General features: G+C 44.0%; 1 protein-coding gene across 2 annotated transcripts in view; it reads right to left on the bottom strand.

The window, feature by feature from the left end:
- Positions 1-21,906, bottom strand: part of LOC135921308 (uncharacterized) — a 151,307-nt gene that overhangs the window by 67,746 nt on the left and 61,655 nt on the right. Inside the window, exon 1 of one of the 2 annotated variants that reach the window (XR_011511419.1) lies at positions 5,044-5,130. The exons of the other annotated variant lie outside the window; for it this stretch is intronic. The gene's annotated coding sequence lies outside the window, so the exon portion shown is untranslated. Of the gene's footprint in view, positions 1-5,043; positions 5,131-21,906 lie in introns of those variants that run through there. 2 annotated transcript variants of the gene reach the window in all.

The following is a 21,906-nucleotide window of genomic DNA, read 5'->3' on the forward strand; positions in this document are numbered from 1 at the left end:
GGGTTTATTCAAATTCAAACAGACAACAACGCGTTAGGGCAGTAAAGTGGTCAGGACGTTTTGATAGGCCCAGGCAACCACGTTGACGTGGTAGGTAGGATATATCGTCGACAGCAGTGTAAAGGATGATGTGCGTAGTGTAATAATATAACAGAACTCAAAACAGCGAAAGCGTAAAACACATTCCGAAGTGTCGGGATGGATATACGATGATAAACGCACGCAACCGTTTTGTTTCAGGTACTAAGAGATGACAAACAGAAGTTGATGCATCATCATGATTGCAGATATTCTAAGAAATGTGAGCTTAGTACTCCCAATTAGGAATATTTGTTGATTGTGCAATCGGAAAGAAAGGTAAGGCGATTGTAGAAAGCGCAGAGCTAGGAAATTCTGCATAGCTATAGAACGCACTGACCTACTTGGCTTAACTTGTAATATTCTGTGCGAGAATGCTTCTTTAGTATAAGCTGGTCATTGTGGCTCAATGATTTCTAAATTACACACGTGCAAAAGTGGAGGAGAAAGAGTGCATTGGCATTTTGAGTGCAAACATTATTACCATGGAGTTTCAATGACGCTACTGTAGTCACAAACTCACTAGAAGCGCTGCACACTATAATATTGTTCCTCAATATGTATGCTTTAGCTTGATATCTTTCTTTCGACTCTCCAGGTACATGGCAGAATTCGATATTAATATTAATAACAAGCTGAGCAAACTCTTGAGCGTTTTCATGGCTCATCCTTTGGAAGGAGTAGGCGTCCCCGCTAGTTTAGTAGTTACTTCCATGATTTCTTGATGTACTAAGTTGAACGGGAACTTTTGACATACTGCTGTCTAGAGCCGATGCGTAGACGTTTTGTGAAGCATCCAGAAGGGCCAACTCTCCACTTCTGCATTCTGTCTGGCGCCAGGGTAAAAAAGTATGAACAGTATTGCTGACTATTCTACCATTCATTGTATGTCTTCAGAGCAAACGTTCTTATATAGAGGCAACGGAAAGTTTGCGTTAAGCTGAATCAACCTTCAAAAGCATATACCCTCCAGCATCTGCTTGCCCTGTTGTACACACCAAGATAAAACCTGAAAATCAGGAGCATAATCTAGAACAGTGACTCGTCGCTTTCATCCTAATACGTGTGTGACTTTAACTTTACTTCAGAAGTTCATAATGCACGCCAGCAGTCTTAGAGAAAACACAGTTAAAATATAGCAACGTCTATGTGTTAGCTTTGACGCCAGTGGATCGTCAAGCGGGTCTCTTTCCTTCATTGTAACTGATAGCAGTCCTTCGCATTACACAAGTTCTTAGAGTGCGTGACTGAAGGAGAGAGTTTTTGAATAGGGGCCCTTATCTTTCCGGCTCCAAAGAACTTTGCGCACATGCCCTTTTCGTTACGCGACAGCAACGAGCTTTACTATAAGGTTCAGCGCTCGCTCTTTTTGCATCTTGCGCTTGCCGCGCTTCGACGAGTGAAAATGGAAGTATAAAAAAAGTAATCGAAAGCAGAGCAAAATCTTTGCTCTATTGATATCTGTTTCATCAGTAATAACAGGTCTGAGTACACTGATGTACAATGTTTATAATAAATTGTGCCATATATGCTAAGCTCTGAAATCAATCTCGACCGACCTAGTAACGAGAGAGACCTCCCCCTAGGAACGAGGTGCGTTTGTGGTAATTAAGCCCGGCGGCGGTCAAGTCCAGCTACCGATCTAAGAAATAACAGTAGTTTCTCGCTTAGCTCTTGTCTTTCAGATGAAATGAGGGACAGCGAAAGCCTACGACATCGTTAATTACTTTTGATGGCTGCAGGTAAACGAGAACTGGGGCCAAATGTGGTACAAGGCGGCACTCGTTGCCTCGATAGATGCCGCCATGCTCATTAGAGTTTGGGTCGGAGCGCTATTTCCATGAGATAGGGTCGCCGACGCAAGCGCTAAACTCTGTTTGCGTCTCGCGCATGCGCAGTGTCCCTGACGCCATTTATTTAGGACCGCAAACCCTTTGGGGCTCCTATACTAAAAATCGGCTACCTCAAAGGGACTCGCCATTTTCAAAGCAGAAAGCATGTAAAATGGCCAATATTTCAAGTGACTATTTGATTGAAAATATTTCGATTTCATTGGACATGACATACTGCTCTAAATATTAGAGACTTATGGGGTTCGAGGAGTAGCTCTACGTAGCTCTAACCATAAACAGTAAGCATCCATCAGCCTCTTAAGAGGAGCGAAGTTCCACGGGCGGTATTCCGGAAAGGACAACCTTCAGCTGCATTTTTTATGTAGGCCGGACACACACACACACACACACACACACACACACACACACACACACACACACACACACACACACACACACACACACACACACACACGCACACGCACACGCACACGCACACACACACACGAACATGCACACACACACACACACACACACACACACACACACACACACACACACACACACACACACACACACACACACACATGCACACGCACGCACACGCACACGCACGCACACAGGGTGTTTCAGCCAACACATTAAAAAATCTTCAAACGTTGCCTGTGACAGATACCACAATTCTAGTTTATGAGTCGGTCTACTCGAAGTGGCGGACAATACTTGCACAAAAAAATGAGATGCAAAATCTACTAATTAATAAAAATTGAACAAATACGTTTTAGTTCATTACATTATGGCACATATTGCAATTGACAAGTTAATTATAGCCGTGGAGTTCGCAACGAGGATCCACTTGGAACGAATTTTCAAGATGACACCAGTTTCGAGATATAAATTCCCCAACTTTGCGGAGAAATGTATTGGCGTCCCAGTTAATTTGTTAACAAAACATCGTTTCATGCACTGACGCACACAAGTAACTGGAACGGCAATGCATTTCTCCGCGAAGTTCGGGGATTTATATCTCGAAGCTGGTGTCGTCCTGAGAATTCGTTCCAAGGGGATCCGCCTTGCGAAGTCCACTGCTAGAATTTGCAAATTGCAATGTGGGTCATAATGTAATTAGTTAACAAGTTAATTAGTGTATTGTTAACTAGTGGATTTTGCATTCCCATCGATGGAGGCGAAATGCGAAAGCACTCATGTACTTAGAGTTAGGCGCACACTAAAGAAAACCAGGTTTTCCGAATCTCCGGAGTCCCCCACTACGGCGTGCCTCATAATAAGATCGTGGTTTTGGCACATAAGACTCCATAATTTAAATTTCAGCTTTTACCTCCGCATCGTCTGGTCTGGCTATATCGTCTTCTTGCTGTTTATGCAACACGAGTTTATGCACTCTGCAACACTTCTTCTTGACATGCCACCATTTCATTATTCAACGAAAAATGCTTACTGTAATGTACTGCTCCAAGACATCGAAGTAAAACAATTATAATCACACATCGATAGCAATGATTAGAGTCAAAATTGGTCGATTTGGGAAATTTTGGTCATAATTTGGGGCTCTCAAAGCACTTCTTGCTGACTGAACTTGCAAAAGGACCCTACTGCATATGAAAGATGCTCCACTTGTAAATTCTTCAGGTGAAGCTGAGCAGCGTTGTACACTAAAGTACGTTTTATGACACTATTGCGATTACAAATATATGGAGACTCCAGACAAAATTCTGCCGTGGGCGTTGGCGTCGAGGCGACGTGATGTTCCGTATAAAGTCCAAGAACGAAGTCCAACGTCGTCGCCCCGCGCCGTATGCTGTATGTGCGAGTGAAAGCGCGCGAGGGTGAGTCGACGATGGCGTCGTAATCTCGCGCGCGCAAAGAAGGAAAGCGGGGAACAAACGCGCCGTCTTCCGTCTCGCGCAAAGCACCGGAGGGTGGGGAGGGGAAGGGGCGGTCAAATGTGGAGGCTGCTGCGTATACGACGTGGCCGCGTGGGTTCTCTCTTGAAAGCGATCTGCGATGAATTCAGAGTCTAGGTGTGCCGTGTGCAGCTTCGTGTGCGCTGTGTTCGCGCCACTTAGTTGGCGTTGAAAGAAGAGGCAGCACGAAAGTAAATTCGCTTGCTGCTGCTGCCGCGCTTCCTCACACCATCATTTTGACATCGAGTTTCCGCGGTCATCGAGTGAAATGTGATCATGTTTGCTTGTGCGCGCGTGACACGACGCTTGCTAATTTAGTAAACGAATGTTTACAAGTTTATACGGCCTATAAAGCTGTTGTCCTTGCTTCGTATAGCTGTCTACAAATTTGTTATTGCAATGGATGCTACGCCTTTCGGGCAAAACTGCGACTTTTTTTCCCTCGCAGAATCATGTTTCACCTACTTGAGCAAACTACGCAAGCGCGTCATGTGACACAAATATTTTTTTCAGTGGAAGTGTACTGCGAAATGACTGTGGTTACGTAAGGTAGTAAATAGCTGTAATATTTTACAAGAAAACTTGAGATGGTCTAGCGACACGTATGAGATGCTTGGCGTGATGACTCACTTTTAGCAGTAGTGCAAAATCGCCGTTAACAATAATTTTTATTGAACCGTGGGAAATTTATATGATGGCTTGTGCACGGAGACGGTGAAATGACTTATGACTCTTATTTTCTCTTCTACACTCAATGGTATACTATGTTTATTCTATAACTACCACGATGCCTTTAGCCGTTGGCTTTATTCGGCTCCTTCCTTCCCGGTCTCGATTTCTTATTATTCTTCACATTACCTAAAGTAAGGTAACTCGAGACAATCATTTCGCAATGAGCTCTTGCAAGAACTTAGTTAATGTGCAAACTGCCATGGGGTTGCACATTTTCCCGCTTTTCTCGCTCTGTGTTGCACGAATGGACTTAGCTGCAAATGCCAAATAAATTTTCTGAGCGCAAGTGTCCTGTTGTTGTTCTACAAGCAATAAATGAAATCCTGCTCGCTGATATGATACGTTTGCGGCGCATTGCAGGGATATTTCGTTACTTTGTATACTCTCCATCATCTACTAGAGTAACCTGGGCACGTAGTATGCATTTCTCTGCTGGAAACTGAAGATGTACGTAAAACAGCCTGTATTATACTCACCTTTCTCGCATCATGACACACGTTGCAGTAGCAGATTCACATTGAAGTCTCGATGTTGACACTTGTTGACGATGTCGACGACAAGTGGTGACGACGCTCACGCCCAGAATGATAAATGAACTTCCTAATGCCATGAGTACATGTTTTCCTCGACAAAGACATTATAGGTACGACGCAAAGAAATCGTCGCCTTCAATTTTATTTTTCGCTGCTCATTGGTGTTATCTTTTATGACAGTGCCCAAGCAACAGAATTGTGCGAGAACTCACGTACGCCGGGTGAAGAGCGCCTTTTGAACTTTGTCTTAATGTCGGCTCTTTGTTGAAGCGGACGTATTCTAGAAGCGAATCGAACGAAACGCATCCTGTGTCTACTGCTTTTCGAGCGTTGTTGTACAGCCTTCTGCCGGTTTGACGACATTCAAACGCTTGGCAATGCAAACTGACAGCGCCGGACTTCTCTCAAGGTGGATAGGTCGCAGATCTGTGGCCGTTGACGAGCTTCGGATTCGTCCTTCAGCTTCCCAATTAAGACGTTCACCGATTGAGGCTTCCGAACGAAAAGCAACGTTTTTACGACTTTATTAACAGCACTCGCATGTGACCGCTGACCGCCCAGAAAATTGTGTAGGGTTAAATATAGTAGCAACTTGAAGGCGAGTACACAGGATACGTGTGGTCGAATGTTCTCGCAGCCGTACCTTAGGTAGCGTCAACATAGCTGTGTCAAAACGATGCTATCAATATGGCAGGATCAGTGCTTGGGTTTCAGCACTTTAGAATAGCTTTTACTTGAATTGTTCTGGAACGATCATATACATTCGAAAGTATTGGACATGAATTGTTATGAAACCAACTTGCTATGTCAAATGAGCTTAAAGAAGGTACATAATATGGCAATAAGGACACCATGGACAACACAGAGGAAATTACTCGTACTTAGTACCTGAAATAAACAAATGATAAATTATTGTAAATTAAAATGGTTGAAAAAAAAACAACTTGCCTCATGTGGGATACGAATCCACATCTTCGCATTACGCGTGCGATGCTCTTACCAATTGAGCTACCGCGGCGCCGTTCTCCCATCTACTCTCTGGGGTATTTATGTTTTAAAACTAGAACTAACCCTGGGAACTAACCCTGGGATATAACCCCACTCACAAACCTTGGTGGCGGATGTAGAACCTCCTTTCTGCCGCAAGCGTCACGAGCACGTAATTTATTTCAAATAAAATAAAATAAAATAACATTTATTTCAACATACAGCTGATGTTGTACTTGATGTTGGGTGCTGGACCGTGGACAAAACGCTAGCAAAGCTGGACGTAGTCCACGACCCCGTTTTACAGGCAGCAACAAAACGACGAAGAATGAACACAGTTTAACACAAGAGAATAGAAAAAATAGGATTTCCACACTAATAACTGTGAAACTATTTTCAGGATGACTATGAGGAAGTATTAGAAAAATGTGAAGTGTGCATAATGAGTAACCCTCATAAATATAACTAGCCATCAATGCATCACAAAAGAACTCTTGAACTAATCAGGAGAAACGCAGCATTGTACATGTATAAATATTATAGGACGCAATATATGGAATATTTCATACAGCAGCATATACAGAAGGACTTGATACGCGTAGTACAAAAAAGTCATACAATAAATACACCTTATCACAGAGCCTTTAGGCGTCTATTGGGGGCGAGCTCCACCACTGGAAAAGCTGGCATTACCGTCGACGTGACGTGGCATGAGGGCTCACGTGGACAGAGCGGCCGCGTCTACTGCTTCGGTAGCGCCGAAGCGAGCTGAAAACGAAAGTTTAAAGTACCACCTGCGCTGCGCTTCGTATTAAGTGGTGAGGCTTTCCCGCCTTTGGTGTCTGCTTGACAACATCTGAATTTACTACAATAGGTAGTGGCTGCCTTTGGAGGCGTGCAGCATGGTAGGCTACTGCTCAGTGCCGCAGTGCCGGACGTACGTAACGGAGCCCGGTGTCAGCCTTATTCACACGTACCCGCAGGACAAAAAGCCCCGTGAAGTTTGAATCGCGAAACTTAGAACCGGCAAACAGCCATCGGCTACAACTCGGGTATGCAGCAAGCACAGACGCGAGAAATATTTCTGCTATGGCGCCGGGACTGCGATGTTCGGTAACAGAAAACGCGCACTGAGACGTTCGCCCGTGCTCCCTGCCCGGCTAATGTCACGACGGTTTGGTCTATAAACTTGGTGATGGTAGACACTGGCAAGTTCACTGGAATGGACATGGAGTGGTAAAAAGCACATTAAATGAAGGCATGGCATATGGTCGTGTTTGTGTTATGAATTAACGCACTGGATTACGAAAAAGAAGCAGTGCGAAATCGCCCGCTGACAGCATACAGTGCGACGCAACTTTAGAAATAATATTGGAACGTCCAAGAATTTGGAAGAAAATAAGATTATGAATCCTGGATCGCGATGGCACATCACAGTCGCCGTAGGGGTCGAAGTCCCTTGTTAAAACTAAATTGTGTAACAACGCAACAATGGTTGCTAGTGTACTGTCAAGTGCTCATATGCTGCGGCCTAAAGCTCACAGCACGGTGCGAAAACGCTCTCAATGAAAGCAAAACATGGTGCGCGGACATGCATGCAGACGCGCAGTCGGTCGCCCCAAACCCGTGTGATCGCTGCATGCATTGAGGCTTGGTTCTCTTATGCGCCATTTGGTTATACAGGCCGCCCACTGTAAGAACATATTTCACATAGTTTGCGCTCAGCGTTGCCGACTTTCCAGGCAAGAAGCCGGTTCGGGAGACTTCATCGCGGCGACCCCGCGCAGTGGCGTTCACTGTGCGTATTCGGTGAAGAAATAGCGTCTGTGAACGATTCTGTGCTTTCAGTCTACCCAAGATTATTATTTCTACAGTAATAAAGTTCCCTCGTTTTGAGAGTACTTACAGAAATGTACAGGAGGGCTGTCGCGTGGTGTTTTTATTAAGCGCTGTAAGCCAAACCTATGAGGAGCGCGCCGCTTGATCCCCCATACTACGCAAGGGAAGCGCTTACGACAGATGGCGACTCCGTAAGTCCTCGCCCCCAATATACACGTTTGCGGGTAGATACATTTCTTCTAGAGCAGAAATAAGCACTATGTTATCTTTACCTTGTTTAAATAGTAGGGTAGTCGAAAACCTAGCATTTGATAAGCATAATGTTTTCAAGGCCTCGGTAATTCCCATATTTCAGAGATCCTTGTATTGAGAGTCTTATGTTTTGGTATTAAGTTACAAATTAGTTTAAAGGTGTGGTGGTTTCTTTAATACTGGTCATATAACTCCGCATCAACATATTTTTGTAAGCGTTAAGCATGGATAAAAAATGGCTGTGGCTTAGCTAAGGTTAAGCCCAGGATGCGAAGCATATACTAGCCTTTATTTTAGTTGTTGAACCACTGTTTAGCCTGGTGAACTGCTGTTGCTTGGCTATATTTGGTTCGGCTAGACGAAGAAACAACTCATGCGTTACTCTGCTTCGCCTTCAAGAGTGGAACGCGACAGCGTTCCCGTCGACCCGCCAAGGGGTGTAAGACAATGGGCTACGGCGCAGCGACTACGCGCCCCGCATTGGACGCGGTGAGCGTCGAGCAACGCAGCATTCGGCGCGGCAACGAAATGTGCGCCTGAGCAAGCGACGCACGCCTGAGCCTTAGAAACAGCTCGTTTCTAAGGCAACACCGCATTCACTAGAGGCGCTTTTGTACCGCTTTGAAGCATCGTACTCGTGGCTCAGTGGTAGCGTCTCCGTCTCACACTCCGGAGACCCTGGTTCGATTCCCACCCAGCCCATCTTGCAAGAGTTGAGCCAAAGCCACATAGAAACAAGCGCAGCTGCTTATATACCGCCGCGACGCCGCGAGCGACGGCGCGAGTTGGAGCACCGTTTCTCCTCTGTCGTGACGTCACGGTGTCACGTGGTATGGCATGGAGTCAAAGGTCATTGAAGGCGACACCGCCGCGCCTGAGGAGCTGGGTTGAGCTCTTGTAATATTCTTCGCATAAAAATTGAGTTTTTAAAATAAAGGACTAGTATGCGTTAAGTAAGGAACACCTAGGATACAACGTAGGACCTTTTTTCTGTATTCTATGCAGTGCACTAGAGTGCCCTGCCCTAGACAAGATGACAACAGTTTATATATGATAAGAAGAGTGATTTTTACAATCTAAGTTTAATACTTTCTGGAAGGAAAAAGGCAACTTACAAAGTATTCCACTCACTCGAAATAGCTTCGCCATTACCCTTGCCACGTGAGCATTCCACGACAAATGTTGCTCTAATATAGCGCGACGACACTTAAGGGGAGGAACAATATTCAAAATGGAGCAACATTATTTTTGATTGGCAACATACAGCATTAAACTAAGGCATGGTAAGCGGGAATTACGCTTACAACGAGCAAAGCATCGGTCACTGCACACCTTTAGACTTAGCAATAGATAGTATCTTACCAATGATAGCACAAAAGATTGTGACAGGAAGGATTCTGTTGCAACATTTATTCTATTCTTGCTGCATTGACTGAAAGGAATTCTTTATTGGCGGTAGTAATGAGCTATACAAGGGGTACCTAGAAGAAAACATAGCAGAACCGTGGGCACCAACAGAATCCGGACTAAAAATGAGAAAGTTGCCTTTACATTTTCGGGTAAAGTATGTTAAATTCAATGCGTTATCGTAGACGTAATATGGATCTGTTTTGATCGACCACACTGTGTCAGTTCCATGATATCTAAAAAAAATTGCAACGCTTTTCTGAGTAGGTTGCTTAAAGAAACTCACACGAGGGGATTTGCTGTTAGCAATTACACAGTTAAGTAGTAGTAGTAGTAGTAGTAGTAGTAGTAGTAGTAGTAGTAGTAGTAGTAGTAGTAGTAGTAGTAGTAGTAGTAGTAGTAGTAGTAGTGGTAGTAGTAGTAGTTGTTGCTTTTGTAGAAGTAGTAGAACAAGCTGTTGTTGTTGTTGCTGTTGTAGTATTAGTATCCTTCTGGTGACCACAACATTGTTCCACAAACTCCACTTTAACCAGGAGTGGCACTGGTTAATGTTCCCAGAGGCAACCTTTACAGAAATTATGCACATTCAGCTCAAATAGTCAAATATATGTGAAGCGAAGTTTTCGTAAATCAGTTAATGAATGTTACCAAACTGTTATAAAACCATAAACTTGGCGCCCTCCAATAACTAGCTATTAGGCTGGAAAAAGCGAAGTGTTCGGTTTAAAGAATTGTACCAGCAATTTTTTTTCTAGGTATAATACTGGTCGCCTCCAAACAATGAAGACAAAGGAGGAATTCAGTGACTTAAGTCGCTCAAGGCTTGGTATTGCGCCATTTTTTATTTAATATATATTTGGGAAATGACCTGGCTAATCTGAAGTTACATACATGGCTTTTTCAGAACGCCGAACGATACAGCGTAGCTGAAGTCTCCTGATTCGCGTAGTCAAGCTGTGACGCTATCACAACCTCAATTCGAGGCACGTTTAGATTGGCTCTCGGTTAACGCAATATACGTAAATAAAGCAGAAACCGCTCCAATGTGTTTAAGGAATCTTCACAAGAAAGTATAGAGTTCCAAGAATATATTGTATTTCATGACTGCTCATGTACATCGTGTCCATGTTTACCGACACCCTTCTATCGTACTATTGGGTATTCGGAGATGTACTTCGATGAAAAAAGGTATTAGTGTGCTCGTGTATAGAAAACGAAGTGACGCGCCTTTGGCTGCTTTCTATCTAACTATATCGAATTAAGCACAGCAGCTTCTTTAATACGCGTGAAAATTTACTCAACACCACTGACGAATCTATCTTACGGTGCGGTGTTTCTGTGTATAGCTCTTGCTCCCAGAGACGAGCTCAACCAATTAACACAGTTTTACATAGGCTGTCCGCTAACATAGTGCATGTTACAAACTGTGATGGCCTAGATACCATTCCAAGAATTAGGGGTGCTGAAGCTCATTCTTTAAATCTCTTATTTATACTCGTGGTAGTTGCAAGAAATCATTTCTCCTGTAAATTCATACATTAAGAAAGCAAACTGCGATTGTGGTGATGATTGGGGTTTATTGGCGCAATTCCAGAAGTGGCCAAATAGCGCCAAGAGTATGATATTAGTCTGCCATTGCTACATGAATAATGAATAACGAGATGTGAATGAAGTGGTGCTTTATAGAGGCCTAAAAATATTAGTTGGAAAGTGCGTAAATACATTCGTAATAAAACTAGACAATGATACATGACATAAGCTAAAGAAAAACGATGTGTTACGAAGAGGTGATGTACTAAAATATGTCGCTACAAAAAGCACTGCTGTCTCACCAAGACCCTTAAGTACAAAGGCTGGGAGGCATGTGCCATGCAGGTCGCAGCTATTCCAGCATCAGCCTCTCTTGAGAGGATGTGCTAAAGATATCGTGGGCTTAAACGCACAATAAATCGAAATCTTGTAAAAAATGTAAAACTGATTTATGATCAAAAATTGGGTCTGCTCTAAAAAACAATACCGGATGAAGGGGAATGTGGCACCGGTACCCTACAGGAAAGTGCTTCTTTCGTTCAGGTTCTGGTCCCCAACACTCTACGAAGACGTGGAGAATGGTCAGCCTCTCACCGCACCTACCACAGAGGGGAGGTTCACTGCCAGTCAGCAGGTAAGTGTGAGTACTGTATGCGTGTCCTATTCTCAGTCGACAGAAAAGGACATCAGTTTGTCGCGATTTTGTTACCAAACGCCAATTTCACACGTGCGGCTTAATCAAATAAAGTTTAGTAGAGGTTTCACGGTCCCAGATGGATTGCCAATAGTTTCTCAGCGTTCTGCTCAAGAAGGGCTTCAAGTTTGTGGGAGGGATAGCTATGTCAGTGTTACAGGCTCTCGTTGTTATGGATGTAACCAGTTCGTCTGCAAGCATATTGCGCACTATGACTCTGTGACCTGACACTCAACATACTACAGTATGTTGCTTAGATGCATACATAGTACACAGACAGTAGTAAAGGTCATAAACTAGTGGGTTCTTGTGTTTCCCTATATGCACTAAAACTCTTACTACACTTAGGAAGTCTGTAAATCTGATAGCTTTTTGTAGTTTTGAAGCCTTTATGTGTTTTACAGCCGAGAGTAATCCATTGGCCTCTGCTGTATAGATGCTCGCTTCTGCCTGCAGAATATTGCATTCCGAGAAGGATGGCCCGACTGCCGCGTAAGATACGCCATTAGGTGACTTTGATACGTCGGTATAAAATTCTGGACAGGAGTGCTTCGACTGGAGTTCCAGAAAGTACATACGGATGCGCATATGTTGCTCCCTTCCTATGTTTTAGGTCATTCGAGAAGAAGAAGATTGATGGCATCATACGTAAAAGTATAAAACAGGCGCTGGGGCTTCCCATCCGCACTGCAAATGAAAAGCTTTTAGCTCTAGGGCTCCACAACACGCTTGAGGAGATTATTGAAGCAGTGAGGATCTCGCAGTATGAGAGACTTGCGGGAAGCCCTACGGGCAGGAAAATCCTAGCTAGGCTAGGCATAAACTATGAGGGGCAGGAAGGCATCAAAGTAGACCTGCCGCGAAGCGTGCGGAACCGACTAATAATCCCACCACTACCTCAAAACATGCACCCAATCCATCACAAGGAACGCAGACAGAAACGGGCCGAGGCTCTTGAGAAGCGTTTCAAAAACTTGAAGGACGTGCTCTACGTTGATGCTGCAGACTATGGCAACGGCCGCATGGCCCTAGCTGTAGCGAGCGCTGAAACTAGATTGATAGCCAGTGGCACAGTTCCAACGGATTGCTCTCAAATTGGAGAAGAATCTGCCATAGCACTTGCAATTGCAAGTACTTCAGCCAAAATTATAGTCAGTGACTCTAAGGTTGCGGTGATGAACTTTGCCAGAGGCAGAATTTCTCCCAAGCGAACAGAATCCTGCAGACCTGCAGAGATAGCAGGAAAACGAAATAATCTGGGCACCTGCGCACGCCTCCCTCGCTGGGAATGAGGTGGCCCACGAATTAGCTAGAGGACTCACATTCCGAGCAGGTGGGCTAGCCGAAGGCTTCATGGGGCGAGACCGCTTAGTGTGCTACAGAGAGATCACACAACACTACAGACTAGGGCGGGTTAAATATCCTCCGGCTGATGCATCCTTAAACAAGAGCCAGGCCTCCACTTGGCGTCGCCTGCAAACCAACTCGTTTCCAAGCCCGGTGTCGTGCAGCCTCTACTACCCGGGTCAGTACTCTAGCCAGTGTAAGCTATGTAAAGCCAGGGCTAATCTTAATCACATTCTGTGGGAATGCCCACAGGCTCCGTCTGAAGGAAGAATAACGTCATTAGAACAATGGGAGACCTTATTACTCAGCTCCGATCCGGAGATTCAACTGAAGACCGTCCAACTGGCCGAAATCGCCGCTAGGGTCCAAGGACTCCTGGCCGTCGTCTAGGTGGGAAGACTTAAAGCCTTCCCTACATCTGTTGGACAAATAAAGTTTTACAATCCAATCCAATACGGATGCGCATCTCTAGAGCACGCTTTGTAACTTCGACAAAGCACGTGTCGCATTCTATCAGTTGCCACAGCCATGGTACCAACAGCCTTGTTGGAGCCACCAGTGGATGCACATGTAGGGGGACATTCATTTCCTCGCTCATCTCCCTCATGTATAGTGAGAAAGGTTTTCTCATTCAAGGTCGGTTTTGAAGTAGTGTGGCACATGTCAAACCATTAACGGTTTTATAACAAGGTTGTTCAAGATCAGATTGAACTTTAGGAAGTATGCGAAGCTTATGTATGTTCTTTGCAGGTGGATTGACCAATCATTCGATTCTACGTATAAACTCTGTATAGGACTTGTTCTAAAGGCGCCTATGGCCAGGCGAATACTTAAACGGTGAACGGGGCGCAACATCTTGCAAGCGCTTGGAACGGCAGTTCACTACAAAGCAATACCATAGTCCAGACGGGACCGTATGAGGCTCCTGTACAGGTTCATTAAGGAGCCCCGGTCACTACCCCATGTCGTATACAGCAGAATTTTAAGAATGTTCATTGTTTTCAAAAATATCACTTTCAGATGCTTTACATGTGGAATGAATGGAAGTTTAAAGTACGACACCAAGAAATTTGTGTTGTGTGTTCAAAGGTAAGCGCTGACCATGCGGCTGGATACTAGGCTCTGGGACAAGGCCCATCTTTCTTGTAAAGAGCGTGCAGGAGCTTTTCTGTAAATTTAGCTTGAAGCCGTTCTGATTTGCCCATGCTGAGACTTTTTTCACCCCGAACTGAACGTGTCGCTCGCAGACTGCGATGTTACACGATTTTAATCCAATGTGTACATCATCGACATGTGCTGAATAAAATACACTTTGTGGAACACACGAACTTAACGAGTTCATTTTAACAATAAAAATAGTACAGCTAAGTACGCCACCCTGCGGTACCCGAGTTTCCTGCGTAAATGACCTAGACAGAGCTTTACCAATTCTAACACGGAAAGTATGGTGTGAGAGATAGCGTTCTAATATGCTAAGAATGTTGCCACGCATACCCATTTCAGATAGATATTTGATAATGCAGAAGCACCATGTGGTGTCATAAACCTATTCCATATCTAGAAAAACTGACAAGAAATATTGTTTATGGCCGAATGCATCGCGGATGCTTGCCTCGATGTGCACATGATGGTCGTTGTGAACCGACCTTCTCGAAAACGACATTGATAGGGATCAAGCATGTTGTTTGATTCTATGAAATGCAAGATAACAGTGATTTATTATTTTTTTAAAAGCTTACATAGGTATCTTTTAAGTGCTATGGTACGGTAGCTTGTTACCAAGGATGGCTCTTTACCCTGTTTAAAAAAGACGATAGCTTCTTTCCATACCATCGGCTGCCCAAATGTTATTAAGAAGTGTGAGCAATGGATTTTAGGTGTCCGTGTGCATGTTGTTGTTCATGTCACACATGATCCTATCTGCTCCCGGCACAGAGCTTTTGCAAGCGTTCTATGCTGCTCTAGGCTCAGCAATGTTGAACGGGCGGTTATATAAATCGTTTGTTCTGCATTTGAGGTTAAGTGTCTTGCGTTCTTCCATTTCGTTGTGTTTGAGGAATGTCGGTCTATAGTGCGCGGAGCTAAATACATACTGAAAATGTGTTCCAAAAGCACCTGCCTGGTCTTCCAACCTGTTACGTCGGTTATTTACCAAGGGCAACGGATGCAGTTCCTTCCGGCACACTGGGTGTGGGCCGGACAGCCGCGAGAGACCGTTGTGGCGCTGCCTCCCGACGCAACACTTCGGCAAAGCTGTTATTTGGCAGGTACGCTACCCGCCTGCGTGCTTCTTTGAACGATATCTTTTCTTTGACTTTGAGTGTTACTTCTTTTTCGTTTTTACTGGATGAGAAGGACCGCGAATATGCGGTGTGCTCCCCATCACAGTTGACGCAATGTGGAGCATTCTCGCAATTGTCCTATTGATGTTCTTCGGCACCCCTTTTAGTGGAAGTCTTGCAGCCTCGGCAGTTCCGTGAACTGTGGCAAATCTTTGGAAACTGAAGCATCGTAGCGGATTGTGGATGTAAGGTCTGACCCGGATCTTTAAATATCCTGCCTAAGTGGTCTCAGGCAGCACACTGGATCCGAAAGTTAGAATTAAGTACCTTGTTTCGATCTCTTTACCATCAGCCCTCAACTTAATTCTCTTGTCATTGATCACATTCCGATCACTCCAGCCCACTCCAGCCTTCTATAGTTCGGCTTCAGTCAGCTCCATTAGACTGGCATCGGAAACGATTCCACGGGTAGTGTTCATAGTGCGGTGTGGTGTGACCGTCACTGGGAGATCCCCTAGTGACACTAGATTAGACAGTTTTTCATTTGGCTTCTTTTCGTGGAGTTCCAGAAGAAGATCACCGCTTACCAACTTGGAGACTTTATAACCTGGACCAGTTAGTGTTTTCGCAACCAGAAAAGGTGTGATCATTTTCGCAGCCTTTCCTTTTTCTCAGAATGGACTATATGAAATCGTGGAAAATTGTCAACTTGAAAACTTCTTCGGCGCGCCCTCGTTTTTGAGGGCGATCAGGGAGGGGGGGTTATGAACTTGCCATATGCAAAGGTGAATTATTCGTCAGCAACGCCAGGCGCCCACCTTGGAGCCCAACGAGCGGACGCTGCAGGACCTGGACACGACAAGTCCTGCACACGCAGGCTATACGCCACAATTGTCACCAAATATGACATACCCAGGGTTGGCTACCCATACAAGTTTAACCCTTGCCACGTGGCAGTTCTGCAGTGAGAAGCGAACAGGAAGACAGTACAAACGAAAAGGCGAGAGAGAAAGACGAAGACTGAAAAGGAGGGCAGCAAAAGCGGACTGCCGATTTCCACCAGGTCGGTCAGTCTCGAAGAACCGTCTACGTGAAGCAGAGGCCAAAGAGGTGCGTTGCCTCCGCCGGGGGGCCTTAAGGTCCGGACACCCGGCATTGGCTGAACCCCCAGAATCCCCATTTCCCCAGGCATGGCTAAGCCGCGCATGGCTACACGCGGGAGGGTCGAACCCTCATGTGCTCGGGTACGTGGTGTCACAACACACCAAACGCCTGCTTACGCAGACGCCCCTGCGGGGAGGAAACTGTGAACATTAAGGAAAGTGGACCATTGTAAACTTCCTGAAATGTATGCATACAAGAAAAAAAGATGCCGGTAGTTTTATGTTCCCATTTAGTTTAATCAGTTGCCAGAGCAAATGTTTTCTGTCTGTAAAACAAATTAAATGAGTAATGAAATCTTGGTTATTTCTTCGTGTGTAGTACTTGCACTTTGCTATTTCTCGGTGGCTGTGACGACGCGTTGCGCATGTTCTTGCTTGTGCTTTCTTTAATTGTTTATTTATTGATATATTTTTGTTTATTATATTTCATCTAGATTAACTTGAATTTCATGACTGTTGCGATTGCTTATTGTGTTATTTGTGTCACGCATGGGCAGTTCTTATTATTATACTATTTTTATTTCAATTTTTATCGTATTTTCTGTCTCCTTAACTTACATATGGTCTGAGTTGACCTTGCAGCGACTGCTGCGTCCCGCCCACAAGCGAATACTACGACACATTTTATTGAAATATGTATGTATGTATGTATGTATGTATGTATGTATGTATGTATGTATGTATGTATGTATGTATGTATGTATGTATGTATGTATGTATGTATGTATGTATGTATGTATGTATGTATGTATGTATGTATGTATGTATGTATGTATGTATGTATGTATGTATGTATGTATGTATGTATGTATGTATGTATGTATGTATGTATGTATGTATGTATGTATGTATGTATGTATGTATGTATGTATTCAGCCGATCAATCATTTTCGGGCGCTTCACAACGCTCTGCATCAAGGCCATGTGCTGCAAAGACTTACGAGGAAGGTTGGTGATTCATTAAAACTTCTTTCGATTAAAACTTCGTTTATCGATGCGCATCATCATTTTCCCCGATTGTATCATTCCCTTCCCCTTTCCCTTCTGCCTTTCCCCTTATATAAGGCACCCGTCTTCCGTTAATAAATGTTAGTTGACAGTCAGCGCTTGTGTCCTGTCCCTTACTTTGTGGTTGCATGTGTTTGCGCTGTAAACAGTTTTATGTCAAGAAGGTTGGTGATGTGGAACAGTTTCCTTAATTTTGCCCACAGTTTCACAAGGAAAGAAAAGCGTTGCTTTACAGCCTACAAACGAAAGGTATTGCATATGCGATCTGTGAAGATGTAGTGATACCTGTAGGATCCGCAGTAATCAGGAAAAGTGTTCCGCGACTGGTGGTTACCTTTAATCGAGACACAGACTTTGCCACCATCTAGGGATATATTCTTGATGGGAACGTAAGAGTTGGTCAGGCGGAACAATTGCCGGCTAGGAATGCGAGGCTCATACTGCTCGCAAGAAACCACCACCGCGACCATCACAGCGACCATCCGAAGATGGTCGCTGACCATCCGAAATCCGAAATCCGAAAGACCATCCGAAATCTCCTGCTTAAGAGACATGCACAAGAACACCAACAACGATAGTATTACTATCACATTCTTAGTACAATTGTTGTAGTTGCTGCAAGGATGTTCCACATCGGCCACCAAGGCTGTAAGTGGCGCTGGCTAACACTCCCACGGCTAATCTTGTACACATAGACAAATATTCAAGGAACTGTACGGCACGATAGCCTCAGTGGTAGCTTAATTTATCTATACGTGTAAAGTGGAAGAGCCCACCTTCCACGAGTTATCATTTCCTACACTTTCATTTTCTTTTAATTTATTATTTCTACAGTTAGAGTAAACATAGCAATTAATTTCTTCTACTTCTTTTTGCATTTGTTGCTTTTCTTAGCATGTTTGCGACAAACAAATATTGAATCATTCGGATACCCTTATTCTTCTTGTTAATTCCAAATATGTTCATAAACTGAGGCTTATCAGGCGTGAGATAAAAGTCCAAATAACTTGCATGCCACGCTGAAAAATGGTCTCAATGCTTTAGTCTATGTGTATTTAGGTATGAAATATCACTATACACATAACATTCATTTTACCCGCAACAAGGATTTAAAGTTGCTGCGGGATACATGAGGGCGTAGATTTTACTGGCCGCTGTGCTGGCTGCAACAGAAATATTATAGAAGACAAAAAGATACTTAGCAAACCATATTAGGACTAAGCACCTACCAGCCAAAACCATCTCTGTGAACATATTGCATATGAGCAATTTGTTATGCAGTGGAAAATGCAGTGAGACCACTGCACTGCTTTTCGTTTATTTTCGACTGCATCAGCAGTCTTAGGCAGTTTCTGTAGTTATGTGCCGGTACGGTCACACGTTATGCTAAAACATTTATTAACTTATTTAACAAATTCGAGTACCTCACAGGCTTCAGGATTTAGTGCAGCGTAAGAGAGAAATTAGACATAAGTTGATTGATGATGGGGAACGGTTATTAGCCTACATGTATATGTTAGAGCTCCCTAGTCGTCATTATAGAAATCATTCTATACTGGCAAATAAACGGGAAGATATGGAGGAGCAACAGTGGAGCATTGTTCAATTAACCAATAAATATTGCCGCTAGAACATAACAAGCTTGGTAGAGCAGTGATCGCAAAATACATAGAAATAAATTGCAGTGCGCACGTGAGAACAAGTTCCAACAAAATGGCACGCACGGTATGCGTTCATAACAAACTAACAAGGAACAAACGTTGTTATGAACATTCTGTACGATTTTATCATCTGTGCAAATTACGGTATAAAATACAGCAGAAATCGCTTCACACCAAATGCTACGTATTTTTGCTTACGTGGTAGTTTCGTTCGGCGAATAGTGAAATTTTACAATTTTGCGATACTTTTCACCAGCTTTGTCAGTAACCGTCGTTGTGCACAAGCATTTGTACATAGAGGGGAGGTTGCCGTGTGAGTAGAACATTAAGTGATATTTAGTACGACCGCGGCTGATTAACTGAAATAAAAGAGAAAAAAAACCAAAACATGAGAACAATTTCAGTTTTCTCAAAAACACAAAACGTGTTGAAATTTATAAGGGGGCATTGTGTTGTGCTAATGTTACACAATGTTGTCCTGTTTGTGAAGTGGACGATTTCTTCAGCATTTCACGGATCTTACTGGGAGAGCCTTCTTGGGCCCCCAGCAGTAATAATTATTAGCAGCAATAAATAGCATTTTTTAAGTGCAGCAAGTTGCGCGAGCATTTACTTATGTTGCGGTACTGAGAGAGTACGTGAATGTTAATGTGTTTATTAGTCAACTTTTGTGATTGTTGACAACTCTCCAGCGATAGCTAACATGTAAGAGAAGAGGAGTAGCTGGCGCCACAGATAGGCATCAACCTCTCCTTAAATACATTTAATAAAAAAGTATAATTGTAATTGATTAGATTTTTTCTGTAACGTGTACAACCCTACTCTTCACACAACTAGTAGTCAACACAAAACAGAATAAGAGCGAACCCAGATTTGAGATGTGCGCTGGTAGTATTCTCCAGAGCAAGCTGGTTTTGTGCCGTTAAACATCTTCATAGCGCAAAAGTAAAGCAGCAGTGTTTGAAGTGATTTAATGCGAAAGAGAGCAGCTATCTTAACAGCTCTTTAATTATCAGTGTTGGCACAGTCAGTGACCTGGAAAACATTTTGATGTCTCATTGCCAGTAACATCAGCAGGGAAAGTTGCGACCTGAGATGTAACCTTGGAGCCCCCCCCCCCCCCCCCCCCGACTTATGTGCGAGACTGTAATCTACACCTGAGCCTTAACCATGGTACCGTAACTTGTCAATATAGGCAGTTCAGAAAGTAACGTCAAAGCGACAATTCTTTTGGTAAATATCTAGGCACGTCTAAGAAAGGTGTCAGTGCCTGCAGGTGGCGCCATCTACTCCTCTTCAGCGACATCAAGGACTGAGGCCTATGTCAGAGTGCGTGTATTATCTTAGAGAATATTTCAATTTTGCTTCGAGGACGCTGTATATTTAAACAAGATAGACAGAATGTGGTGCGACGGCCAAACCACATGAAACATACATTTCCAAAAACAAACGACGACTCGAAATACTGCGATGAGCCCCCCTCCCCCCCCCCTCTGTTTGTGTCTTTGCGCTTACTGACAAACTATCGTTCCAAGAATTTCAATGTACTTTCGACCACGTGAAGAATGTTCAATACAAATGGTTTAAAAGGTATCGCAGGGAGGCTGACCACTTACATGAACAAACACACAATACAGCACAACGTACCTTCCAAAAATCTGGATTAAACCCAAGGCGCTTAGCAATAAGCTTTGCATCACATTTGCGGTTTCGGTAGGCCCAGCACGTGCCTAATGCGAAGGTCAGCAGGAGTGTTTGTATAGTTGACATCACTTACACTCAAACTAGTATCTAGCCCACGCAGCTTCAGGGGAAGAAAGCGTTCGTCGTCTTGTTTTCACTCCCGTAAAGGACAAGCAACTGCAACGGCACCAAATATTTCGCGAGTTTGTTGCTGCCTACCTGCCTGGATGCACAGAAAACACTAATATACGTGCCTGCTGTCAACTTGAACCACTTGTTTACGCCGACGCGCCGCTGTGCTATAACACGGCGCTATGCACGATGACATTTCCTGCGTGACATTCCATCGGGAGTTTATGTGATGTCGGCAGAAAGTGCAAGCGATGAGGCAGAGAATTACGGCCCGCCAAAAGAGAGAGACAGAGAGGGAAAATATGTGAAATAATTGCGATTGAATAAATCCGCCTTTTCACTCTAAAACATGGTCTGTCATCATGGGTGTACAGTTCCTCGATAGCTCGTGAGCTATAAATCATAGATTTCTTTAGTACACCGTGATATAAGGGCTATAAGCAGGGATAAGGGGCCTCAGAAAGGCTGGACAAAGTTTCGATAGGAGGACCTAACTTCGTCAAAGCCGGTCTCGTCATCTTCGGCAGGTTAGTTTTAACAGGCTAGTAGAGCGACGTCACGGGCGATCGTTGTCGGAGGCGACTGACTGTAAAGGGAGAGACTTAAAAGAAAATGAGCGTTGTCGCTTGACGGCTCTAGGCCTGGTTTCTCAGAAAAGGGGTCGAGTACGGCAGAGTAGAAAGGCGGCAGAAAAAAAAAAAGGTGGGGGGGGATTTAAAAAAAAATAAACAAAAAGAAGGTCATGGGAGGGTTTTGGTGGAGCGAGAGGGGAGGGAGCCCTGAGAGGACTGAACAGAATCACTATGTGCCGTAGGTGGCGT

Source organism: Dermacentor albipictus, chromosome 1, assembly GCF_038994185.2.
Source record: "Dermacentor albipictus isolate Rhodes 1998 colony chromosome 1, USDA_Dalb.pri_finalv2, whole genome shotgun sequence".
NCBI lineage: Eukaryota > Metazoa > Arthropoda > Arachnida > Ixodida > Ixodidae > Dermacentor > Dermacentor albipictus.